The sequence below is a fragment of the Pygoscelis adeliae genome, unplaced genomic scaffold (assembly GCF_000699105.1).
Source record: "Pygoscelis adeliae isolate BGI_AS28 unplaced genomic scaffold, ASM69910v1 Scaffold14, whole genome shotgun sequence".
In the NCBI taxonomy this organism is placed as follows: Eukaryota; Metazoa; Chordata; class Aves; order Sphenisciformes; family Spheniscidae; genus Pygoscelis; species Pygoscelis adeliae.
The window spans coordinates 15,127,418-15,140,258 of record NW_008825109.1 but is presented as its reverse complement, the minus strand read 5'-3'; the positions used below and the strand labels follow the sequence as shown (position 1 = coordinate 15,140,258).

The 12,841-nt window shown below is 35.5% G+C and overlaps 1 protein-coding gene across 1 annotated transcript in view; it reads right to left on the bottom strand.

Annotated features, from left to right (window-relative positions):
* NCAM2 (neural cell adhesion molecule 2) overlaps window positions 1-12,841 on the bottom strand; it is a 156,073-nt gene that overhangs the window by 103,763 nt on the left and 39,469 nt on the right. The gene's annotated exons all lie outside the window — the stretch shown is intronic.

The following is a 12,841-nucleotide window of genomic DNA, read 5'->3' as shown; positions in this document are numbered from 1 at the left end:
AATAAAACAATTAAAAAAAAATCCACTGCTTGACACTTCAACCTTCATGGAGTAGTACACCTGAGGAAAAAGAAGTTATTTTTAATCTGTTTCTGCTCTTTACTTGTTTTGTAGCTTTAGGAAAATTCCTTTACTTCTTTGTTTCACTTTTTTCATTTGAGGAAAAAAAAGCTGATTAAAAATACTGGTATTTACCTACCTTCATTATTGAGGGAAGGTGGAAAAGGGAGGGTAAACCAGCAACTATTTCACTGTATCACATTTAAACTTGAAACATACTTTAATGTCCAGTCCTACAAATACATACACTCAAGTTTACTGCTTTTTACACTAAATACTCACTAAGTGGCAGCTGATATTTAAGTGACTGAGCTTTTAACTCTGTACAATTGTTTCTTCACTGAATACAGGAAAAATGCACATAATTTAGATCTTAAAATATTTGACATAAAGCAGTCATAAAAAGCATTCTGTATATCATAATTTCTATGGAAAGAAAAGTATTCTGATCCCACATCAGAATCCAAGAACACTGAATTTTGTTTTCTGTGAAAACGTCACAGCATAGGTACATAAATTAAAGTTATGGAATTCTAATGCAAGAGCAAACCTAAAAACCTCTGGATTGGTAAAAATTAGTAACTAAAACCACTTAGTTATCTCTTATGTAATTTCTAATGTTGAAAATTCTATTTTCATTATACCTTTAAAAAAGGAAAGAGAAAAGTTATAAAGTTACTAGTAAACATACTACAGTACTGAATGTCATGTTTTTTGGAGGGTTTTCTTGGGATAACTAAAATGCAATTTCTTTAAAACAAAACATTAAATAGTTTTCTAATTTCTGATATATATTTATATATATATATTACAACTACTTTGTATGACACAGTTAATAACAGTATTATTTACCTATGAATTATTTGCTTTTTTAAAAAAACATAATGTAACACAATGGTAAATCTACATTATTCCTACCTAAAATGTACATACACTTTAGCAATTTTATTTCTGATTTTACCTTGATTACAAATATTTCCCTAAGAAGTTACATTTGAAACTGTGAGAAGACATATGCTGAAACAACCTGTGACTACAAATCACAGATGCAGTACTAAATACTGTATTAGTGATTCATTAAGAGCTGTCCCCCTAATGCACTAAGGTAGCTCTATACAATAGACAGTAGTAGTAAAGAACAGATACTTTGAGAAAAATATTCTCTTTGCCCTTCCTTATTGTATATCACAAAAACACAATGAGGAGCCAAATTTATTCTTAGTACTTTCTCCTTGCACAATGGAAAGTGTCTTTCTGTGAAATTATATTGACCTCTAGCTGTAAGGACACATTCACTGAAGTTCTTTCACCATGATTTTCTGAATTAGATCAGAGATTATTCAGCTAGCTCAATTTTCTATTTCCAGTAATAGGTTGTTGGAAGCATATAGGAAAAACAGAAAAAAAATTGAATTGAAAATATATATTCCAAATGGTAATTCTTCATTCTCTGAAAAATAAGCATGTACTAGTTGTACCTTCTGGGCAGCATGGTCAATAGGATTCCTGTAAAAAGAGTTAAATTATTTATAATCCTCACTAAAATCACTAAAGGTATTTTTACAGAAGTATAAAATTTGTAGTGCTATTTTGAATTTGATAACAAAGTAAAATTTTATCAGTTCAATAGTAATCCCAAATATTATAATTCACTGTATAATACACTATATATTTCACTACAATTAATTCTATACATTCCAAAACACAGATAGAAGTGCTAATTGATGTTTAAAAAAAAAAAAGGTAATGAAAATAAGCACAAAGATCCTTAAAATTAAATAGTTTTTTACAGTAACTTCTCAATCTTGTTTTTAGTTTATCTAATTATTTTCTGATACTGCTGGAAAAAATTACCTTGGTATGTACACATTTGGCCTGTACTCAAAATAACTTTCCTATGTTCTCATGTATGAGAAAAAAATATTTTATTCAAATATGGATGACATAATATATCTTAGGTTTACAGTTAGGGCAAAACGCAACCTAATAAATACTCTGAATGATTGACAGGAGAATTTTGCATGACAATATCGTCTATTCTGATCATCAAATATATGGTACGAAGCATTTTGAGAGGGATCTACTAGGTTAAGCAAAGTCCACAAAACCAAATAAAACACCTAACAATTGTAGGCAAGAAAATTTGGCCCAAATGATCATAAAAATACATATTTACTAAAGTTAATTTATATTTTTTCAAAATTGTCTGAAAAATATTACAATAGTCTCTTTGAAATTGCTTATAAAGTAATGTAAAGTATATAATGTTTTCTGCCACATTGCTCAGAATGCTTTTTTGTCCTGTGGCTTCTTCATGAATAGTTTAAGAAGTCCTGTTCCCTGGTCCTATTCTGCAGATGGATTAGTTTACAATTTCATTAATTTTTCTGCAAACATGGTGCAATACCTGATTAAAAATATACCGTTTGGCTGACATTCCTGAACACAGAAATATGTGAAAGAAAAGAAGAGTGCAAATACAGACCAAGAAAATTCCATAAATAAATAAATACATACATACATAAAATACAATATTTTGAAGCAGTTGCCTATGTCTAGAGAGGATTCCCAGAATATGCCGGAGACTAACATGTGCAAATGAAAAATGCTAGATAGTATGATGAATTTTCACAAGGACTTCAAAAATACTCGTGTGGCTGTATTATATTGTTCTATCGTATTATATTGTTCTATGGTATAAGTCAGTTAATAGAGATCTGGGTAAATAAGTCAAGGACACATTTTGACACAAAAAGCACAATAACAGTGCAGTCATGCTGAAGCACAGCTAGGAATGAACATTAGGAACACAGCAGAGACACAGAAGTTGACTATAGCAAAGAGCAATGAAGAAGCTGGGACAAAAATTTAATATGCAGTGTTAGCCTCAAGCAAAAACTGAAACCATGCTAGTTATATTTTCCCATTCTTGTAAAGGGCATTATCAAAACCAGAATATACCAACAAAGCAGAAGTCTGCATTCATACTGATCCATAACGTCAGTCATCTTATTTAACTTTAAACAGCAAATACACAATATCAAACAGGGGCAGCCCTAACCTTGGGGTCTGTAACCACCAGAACTTTATAACCCTTAGTAAAATCTTTCTAAGGCTTATTTCCCTCCTGCACTCAGTATGGAGAGCATGTGTTAGCACCATGTCTGGCACCATAACACACCAAAACGGGAAGAGGAAGAGGCAGCACACGTGGGAACACGAAGTACACTGCACCTGCCCAGTAGTCCTCAGCAGAAATCCCCACCAGGAAAAAAGCATTGGAGATGCCACTGGTGACAAATCAAAATACAAATATAATCTCTATAAATTAATAATGTCAGTAACTCTCAAGTCTGCCTGAAATAATAATGGACACCTAGTAAATTGGATTTTTTTTTTCCTTTCAAATGTTATAGTGGGAGGGATGTAAAATATGTACTATGGTGTTTTCTGCTAGATTGAATAAGTACACGTGCTTTTATTTCTTAGTATTAATAAAGAGTATAAAAAATAGACAAAACAAAATCCTAAACAACCAGAACAGTCTCTGTGGTTCAATACTCATGATTTCTGCTCATTCACTCAATTACTCCGTATCACTGTGGAGCATGAATAATCAGTGAGGTCTGAAAACATACATGGTCAACACAGTTCCATACAGATACACATATTTCCTTAGAAAGATCAATGAGCAAGTATGTTAACAGGTGCTTACACTCCAAGACATTGGAAGAATAACTTCAATAAACAGACCATTGTGTGTCCTGAAAATGGTAAAGACAGACAAGGTCTTCAGAAGTTACCTTATTACAGCATTTTGGAAATCATAATAAGGTCTTAAGAAATCAAAATATTTTTCATCATTAATGTTAATTAGAGAATTTCATAGAATTCATAAATAAAAGTGGGTTTTGGGGGGGGTTTGGGGGTGCTTTTTTTCCCCCACAACCTCATCACCAGCATAAAGCTAAAACACAAGTGACAAAACCTCAGCAGAGACTTTGATAGGTACAGCTCAGGTACAGCTGACTTTGTGATTTTATCCACATAAAAACCACATTCCCTAAATTAAGAATTTAACATTTCACAGAAAAACACCTTTTATTTTGAATACTGATAGCAGTCTAGTTCTCGGTCATTGTCAAAGGAAACAAAACTGTTCTACACAGGTGTCCAAGTAAAATTACCCACAATGACAACTCTGAAGTATCAAAATGTGCCTTCTGGAAAAAAAAAAAAAAACAACAACCCAAACACCAAAGGGTGAGAACTTTCTGCACTTGCAATATTCTTACTCAGAATACGTAGCTTAACACAAATGAATTCTACAATAATTATAAAATGGGAGATATCTCATCACTTGAGATTAATTCTACAGATTCTGTTAAAGTAAATATATATTTTTTATTTTGATAAAATTCTTGTCATGCTATATATGCTATTCTACTGCTTGACTTTTTCTGTCATGCTCTTGCTTCCCGAACTTCTCACATGATTTGTAGTTCCACACGTGAATATTCCCAAAGTCCTGACCGGCTGATGCTGACCTGCCTGGTCGATGCACAGCTCCAAAACCATGTTCCAGAGCTCCCAAGGCAGTACCAGAATGATGATAACAGTGTCTTTCAGGGTTCCACATGCAGAGGAGGTATGCAGTTTTCAGGGTATGATTGCTAGAAAGAATAGGGATGTGATGAGAGTACAACATCCACAGAGAGATAAGAACAGCTTCTGGGACAGAATAACTTATTCAGGTACCATGGAGCATTCCATCTGCACAATTCCATTGCCACTGTAGTTCAAAAAGTGTAATTTCTCAGAAGGGGAGAATTAGCTGATTATGATGCTTAGAAATTGTCATTCTTTTTCAACTGTAGAAAGCTGTACTTGGGAAGAGATGGATGGTGTGATTAGTGGTTGAGTTTGATTTATCAACCATTTCTCCAACTCCCACTTAGGGACTGTAGCACCAAAGGAGATGAAGTTGTATGGCTGCCAAAATGTGCATTTTGAGCTGGCTGGAAGCAAGAGTGGAAGGTGAGAACAGATGCAGAAATTGGTGACTCGTTTGTAGCTGGATTTTGATAATATTACTTGGATGGTTAGAGCAGCTGTGACTTTGTGTTGATTATCTTCCCTCCTACAGAGTTTACCGTTTGGCTGACAAAATACTCCTTCATCCCTTGAAGTCCAAGTGCAAGACTGCAAGCAAAAACCCCCCTACATTTAAAATCTAGACAAGTTGAAATACCTTTATTTGTTTTTCTTCTAATGTTTAAAGCTTATTTGTGATCAAAGTGCCACTACTGTCAATAGTTACACCACTGCAGGTCCATTTTGCCTGTCACATATTTACCAACTATGTCTTCTGACACCTTGTGTACTTTAGTGCTATTTTGGACATGCATTGCATGTGTTAATGACAGAAAAGATGAAGAAACAGTGGCTTAGAATTGAGATTGTTGTTTCTTTTGTAAAACACCATGCAACATACTCAAGAACAGTCATTGTGAGAACATATAACTTGAGTAAAAACTGCAGGACTTATTCAAGTTCCTCCAAAGGAGCTGCTGCATTTGTACATGGTAGAAGATCCTCACATCGGGCGTGGCGGGAGAAGGCGACACAGGGGCAGAGGTGCCGGTGGTGCTGCTGGGGGGGGGGGGGGGGGGGAGCAGGGAAGAACCTATTTTAATTTGATGCCTAGCTCTTCCTTCTTCAGATCAAATTGTCAAAAATTGCCAACTCATTATGTTGTCTTGGTCATGTTCCGAGTACACATCACCGAATTTTCAAGGAGAAAACAAATACTGATTAACAGAATCATCTCTGGAATTTCATGAATAACAATTTTTTTAGGACGCTTTCTGATTTTTGGTTGTGTTGATATCCACATGAGAGGAAAACTTCAGATAACATACTTCAGGCTGATGTTTCTTATATGTGAGGTTTAAGCAGATCGTAATTGCTCATGAAACTGTTCCTTGAAGCAGCATGAAAGATAAGAACTTCTGCAACCTGACATGCTGATACTAAATGGTGATAAAATTCCAGAAGTCTATTAAATGTAGTGACCAGTAATTCCTAGTCTGAAAATCTACCTTTGATGATGAGAAAGGGCTGTTAGTCACAACAGCCATCATCGTGTAGAAGCTGATGGAAGCTCCCTTCTGGATTATGGATGGTATATTCACAATATTTCCCATTCTCTTCAGGTAAATGTATTCTATCCATGCACCTGTTGGAGACAGCAGAAAATTCCAGAGTATTGCTACGTGCATATGCCTTAATGTCCAGTGAATCAGAATAATGCTACAGCAGTGTCTTGGACTTCATTGATTTTTATAGGAGACCTTGTGATCATTTTAGAACTGCAGCTCATTAAATATATACGTCAGCATGCTGCAAATTCCTGAATTTGTTAGGAATTTGTTTTTCCACAAGGAAGAAATAATTGAAGAACCTATTGTTTGTAGATCTATAGTGTAACACCAGGGAAGTCACAAAAAACTAATCTTGAAGAAAAAAATATCGGTGTTTTGATTTTCTGTTCATCTGCAGACATAGCAGTTATTTTTAAAGAATTCAGATTGGAAATAGGAGCAGGTTCTATGCGGGTTGTTAACAGCATGTACAGTCTCAGGAAAAATGTATTCTTGAAGCTTCATATAACTGTTAGAAATTATGAACTGATATTTGATTGATTCATGCTGGCATTTCTTTCAAACTTAAGTTGTTACATAATGAGATGACACGGGATATCCAATACACCAAAACCACTTACTAAGACATGAAACAGAAAACTGAACTTCTTTCCTTGATTGGTTTTTACTCACAAAAGAATATGAAAGAAAAATAATAAAGAGAGAAAATATGATGATCAGCCATTCAAGATTACTTCCACTAAAGATGCAAATCACAAGAAATAAATGGTTGATGGTTATTAACGGCAAAAATATTAGCATCTTATGAAAAAAGCTTGTAGAGGAAAACCAGCATTACTGTTGGCTACAAAAAATAACAATAGTAACCACAAACGAATGTTTATAACAGAAATATTACAACTGTAATAATTACATATGTAACTTCATAATTAGAAATTCTGATTCACTCATAAATACTCTGTTTAATGGTTTTATTCCTAACAATTTTGCTGATCTGAATCTACTCCAACACTGCTGTGACGCCATTAACATGGGTGGTTCAGATGGATTCAAACCAGCAAAATTCTCAGGAGTAAGACCATTAAGTACAACATTCTTACTCAGTACAGACCTCATATAAAACAGCCACTAAAAATAATGATTTTACTATACAATTACATCTTCCTTTAGACAATCAAATCTTATTGTAAATTGATTCTTTGGATAAATGAGAATGAGACACAGGTGATTATACTCCAGCTTTGTAAATCTTTAAAATGGTTGCAAAGCATTTGTAACTTCAGTGCAAATTGGAGTCACAAGGTCTTCCTGCAAAGGAGGAGTAAGGGAAAACTCTAGCATAAGCATAGGGCTCCAAACACGTATCAATATGGGATCTAGGACTGCTCAGACTTAAAATACTAACTGTGATTTCCCAGAATTTATTCTTCAGTGATTACTCAATCTCTGTACATCTGAACAAGAATAATCACTATTAAATGTATACAGCATCAGTAGCAACAAGTATGGTTATTCTGACTAGGAACTTCAGCCTGGTCCTGTTTCTGTTCAGGTCAGTTCAAATCTGAAGTAAACATTACTTCAGCTGTAGAAATAACTAGTACGGTGAAACTATACCACTGTACTACACCAAACGGCCCATACAGAATGAGTTAAAAAACTGTGAAAGAACAAGGAAACATCAAGCACGAGGATTCCAGCTTTCCTTCAGGCAGGGACTGTAGCCCAGTAAGTAGGATTCTCCTATTACTAGTAAAGGCTCTGCACTGTTCCAGCAGCGCAGGGACTCGGGACTTGCCAGGGGTTGCCTTGTTCTGAGGTGACTTCAGTTTGCTTTATGATTGCAAGTCCCTGGTCAGCAGGTAACTACCCAAATTTGTTTCCACTTAGCTCTGTGCTAAGTACCACGTATGGCAAAGGTCTAACTAACAAACATTAGCTCTTTATCTTAATTGGGACTGGAGGAGGCAGTTCTGTAACTTTAATAACTAACAGGTGAAAATGGAAAAAAAAAAAAAAAAAAAAAGAAACCAAAACAACCTGTAGCTGGAAACCCACGAAGACAAAGCATGTAAGCTGGCTACAATACAAAATGGACAAAAATAACTTGAAGTTGACCCAAGGCAGGGAAGGAAGCATGGTTTTGGTTAGGTTTCTTTTTAAGTGGTTGGGGTGGGAGGTTAAGTCATTTGTATTTTCCCCTGGAGAAGAATTCAGGATGCTGATGAATTGTCAACCCTTCTCTCCCTTTTTTTTTTTTTTTAAGGAAAATAAGCACTGTCACCCTCAGGTCTCAGGGGAATACTGGATAGGTGACTATAACAATGAAAAGAAAACTAGGAGGCTTTTGTATAACAATTTTAACTGTAATGTTAACTTTTTTCCCCTGTATTACTTAGATAACTTGGATTAAAGTGTTCGTATCACTGTAACTGGACTAAGAATAATTGTTTGTTTTATTTTGTTTAAATTGATAAAACATTACTTGGACTGATAACAAATTCTTGGATAAATATGGGTTGTATGCCCCTCTTGCTCTCAAAACTCTTCTGTAAGAATATAAAATAACCTTTAAAATGACAACTATTCCAAGAATCTCAAACTGAGCTTAATGCATTTGTATATACATTCATTTCATTTTCATAGAATTCAGGTTCAAACAGTTCAGCTTTAGTTGCAGGAATAACTGACGTGGTGAAAGTATGCAGTTATATACCACAGAACAGCCCATACAGAGCAGCATGAAATGTGCTTTCTTTGGCGGAAGGGGAATCACGATTTGAGTTTCTCTTACTGGTTTGTTCAGTAGTTGTATCCACCTTGGGATCCTTTCCAGTTCTCTGTAAAGGTGATGTATATTTTATTAAAATGACTATGGCTAGACAGCAGATAGGAAGTCTGCCTGGAAACTGGGATGAGGTGGAGCCCTGCAGGGGGATATATAAGCAACAAGGCTTCCTTAGGGGAAGGAAAGGCACAGAAAGCCAGAAATGCATAGCTTGAGTCATGAGGAGCAGGGGAATTGTCTGCAGGAGGACACAGATCCAGATCTCACAGATCAAAAGGTCTTTGCTCACCAACCTTGATAATTCTGTAGGGCTTTTTGCAACTGAAGAAACAACAGGAAATTATTGCAGTAGCAAGCAAAATGGAGAAAATGAGCTAACCTGGACATATCTGAAAGGGCACAGAAATATTTCTTTTCAAATTATTTTATTTAATTGGTATCATCCAATAGAGTTTCTCTGTTTACATTTCTAATTTTATTTATATATATGGATATAAATAAAAGATTATGCTGAACGTATCAGTCAAATTGGGTGGAAACTATTATGGAAAAATGTGCTGCTACTAGAGTTTGAAATAAGTTGGAAAGCACAGATTGCAACATGGCAGCACAAAAACCCATATGTCATTCTGCTAGGGAAAGTATCACTGAGAAACAAAACCCTAGAACCAATCTATAGCTTATTTTCAGTTGGTTTACAGCATTTCCTACTCAACTGCACAAATTAGGAAACCTCAAGGAGTATATATTATTAAATTAAATTATCAGAAGTTATGCATAGTACATTGCTGAAGAAACAGATCTGTAACAACGCATAAACTGAAGAGACCATGTGGATAAATTAATCACGGCTAAAAAATTAGTCCCAGCTCTAGGAATCTCAGGTATGCAGGCAAATTGGGAGGGGAGAGGGAGGCCTGAAGGAAGGTAATCAATTTCTGGGTGAAGAAGGAGAGGAAAAAGAGAAGTGAGGAAAAAAGTGTGAGAAACAGCCCTGCAGACATCAAAGTGGGAGAAGAAGGAGGGGGAGGAGGTGCTCCAGGCACCCGAGCAGAGATTCCCCAGCAGGCCATGGAGAAGTCCATGGTGAAGCAGGTTGTTCCCCTGCAGCCCATGAAGGTCCACAGTGGAGTGGATATCCACACTGCAGCCCACGCAAGACCCCACCCCGCAGCAGGTGGACATGCCCTGAAGAAAGCTGCAGCCTGTGGAGAGCCCACTCCGAAGCAGGCTCCTGGCAGGACCTGTGGCCCATGGGGGACCCACGCTGGAGCAGTCTGTTCCTGAAGGACTGTACCCTGTGGAAAAGACGCATGCTGGAGCAGTTCTTGAAGAACTGCAGCCCGTGGGAAGGACACACATTGGAGCAGAGGAGACTGTGGGCAGCAAATGGCCTCTTGGTGGGCTGCTGGTAGGGGTAAGAGTTTTCTTTCTGTCTTGTACAGCTACTACCTCTCAACATCTTATCCAAGAAACAAAGTTACCAATAAAATTGCCAAAAAATGCATTTGCTGAGGATATCTCATGAACAAAAAAACCCCATGTTATTTAATATTTTGGCGTTTGCTACAAGGTGAATGATGCATGTGTAATGTTTCATGACCACACAATTTCATTTTAACAAATATGATGATAAAGGTAATAAAGACAAAAGGACTAATCTGTTTATATAAATCTGTACATTTTCATACAGAATTTGTAAGTTTTTTTAACATAATTAGGGCATATCTGCTAAATATGATGACTGGTGAGTTCAGAAATTCTTGAAGAATATCCATAAATCTTAAAGTTCTTAGAGGTCTTAATTTTAAATGCCTACAGTAATGCCTTTGTGTGCTTTTATCTCAGTAGATATTGCTATAGTTTTGGTATTACTGAAATCACTTTGAATATGTGATAAGGAAGCGCTGATAACTGTGGTCTACATAACATCGCATGTTCTATACTGTAAATATGTTTGTCTAATCAGTATACATGCTAATTCTCTTTTTCCCCCCTACATTTAAAATCTCTAAAGGAAGCCACTGTCATTTCTGATGAGATTCTGTACTTATTTTCACATTTTCTAAACTAAAACAGAAAATATATATTGATCAACAGACCATAACTCCAAACGGGGCTTCTGAAATGTGCTGGTAAAATGGTATTTATTCAGTTTGGAATTCTAAATATTCACAAAACTCTATTCTTAATGCAAATTGCTATATTAAATATCCACTTTTGTATACTACTTTAAAAGGAGGAACATTTATAGAGTACTATGTTAATTCAATCAATTTTTACCAAATAATATAACCCTGAGGGCTTTAACATTACGTATCAGCTACCCTTAAGATATATTAAAGCATGTTAGATGATCAGCTTGCAGTAAGGTAAAGATTACCACATGCTATTAATTCATTAACCTTTGGCATAAATGTCACAACTTGATTTGTACAAGCAGAAATTTATAGAAAGACAAAAAACATCTTATTGTTGATACCATTATTTATGTTATTGCAACATTTAGAAATTTTAATAACACAGGTTGAGTCCATGCATAGATGGGAGTTATGTTGACCATCAATCAGAGCTCAGACCTATGGTTCAATTTTGCAGTCCTAAGAAATATTGTTTGTTGAATTTCAGAAGCTGTCAGTAAGGGATGGTGCTGTCTTCACTTTTCCCAATGCAAAGAAATAAGACTCTTGCATTATGCTTTAGGTTAAGTTGCACTGCCTCCTAACTATCATGAATGATGGACATACACTGGTCCATCAGCACTGTCATGTTAAACTGCCATAACTTGACTGTGTTTGAAATCTGAGAACTGGTATTAATAGGAAGATAGTGTATGAGTAGATGCACACAGGGAGATGGTACGGTGAAAATGTGGTAGGATAAGGTGTTCTTTTAACAGCATACTAAGGACATTAACAAATTATTAAGAACTAATTATTACACAGTTTAGGTAATTTGTTAAACAAAACAAACAACAGATTGAAAAATAGAATCCAGGCCACTTGCTTTCATCCTGGTTTTGCCAAAAGTCTAAATACTTATTTTCTCCTAATATACAAGGGTATTCAAACTGCCTTTCAAGTCAGGAAAACTACTGACAGGTTTTAATAGTGTAAAATACATTTTGCCAGCATTCCGCTGCTGATTGTGCCATTGATGGTGCTCATTTCCTACGAGCTTCCACGCTACCTAGAAAACGTAACATTTCCGAAGTCTCTGGAGAATGTCCTATAGTACATCAGTGAACGCTACCAAATGACTCCAGTCTATAAAGTGTGGCTGTATCGCTTACTGTATCATCAGATGCAAGATCTCTATTTTCATCAGACAAGTAACAGCTATTTGGAAGTTATTAAACCGTTAGCAGATAATACAACATGAAATGATCTTTTGTGCAGTGGAAGGAATAAATGAATATTCAAGTCCAAGCTGCACCGGTATCGTAGGAAATGTTGGTCCATAAAAAGTTCCTTGATAATTTGCCAGTCTTCTTTAGTGTAACAGACAGAATATCATCACTGATGACTAAATGGAAAAAGCTAACATTAGAAGGGAAAGAAATGCCATTTCCAAGCTTGTATGGCTTTATTTCAGCCAGTAAATGCAGCACCACAACCCCCAGAAAGTACCCAAAAATATCTACTTGGTGCATAGGTAATACATAAACAAATGGATTAAATGGGAGACAATTTTTAAGTTTGAAATATAAATTAGATAGAAATAGGATTATCCATTTACAGAATGGATAAAAACTTTGTACTTAATTTAAGTTTAGGTATCATGTTAAACAATTAAATTAGTGATGTTCTTAAACAAACATCTTTCTTTC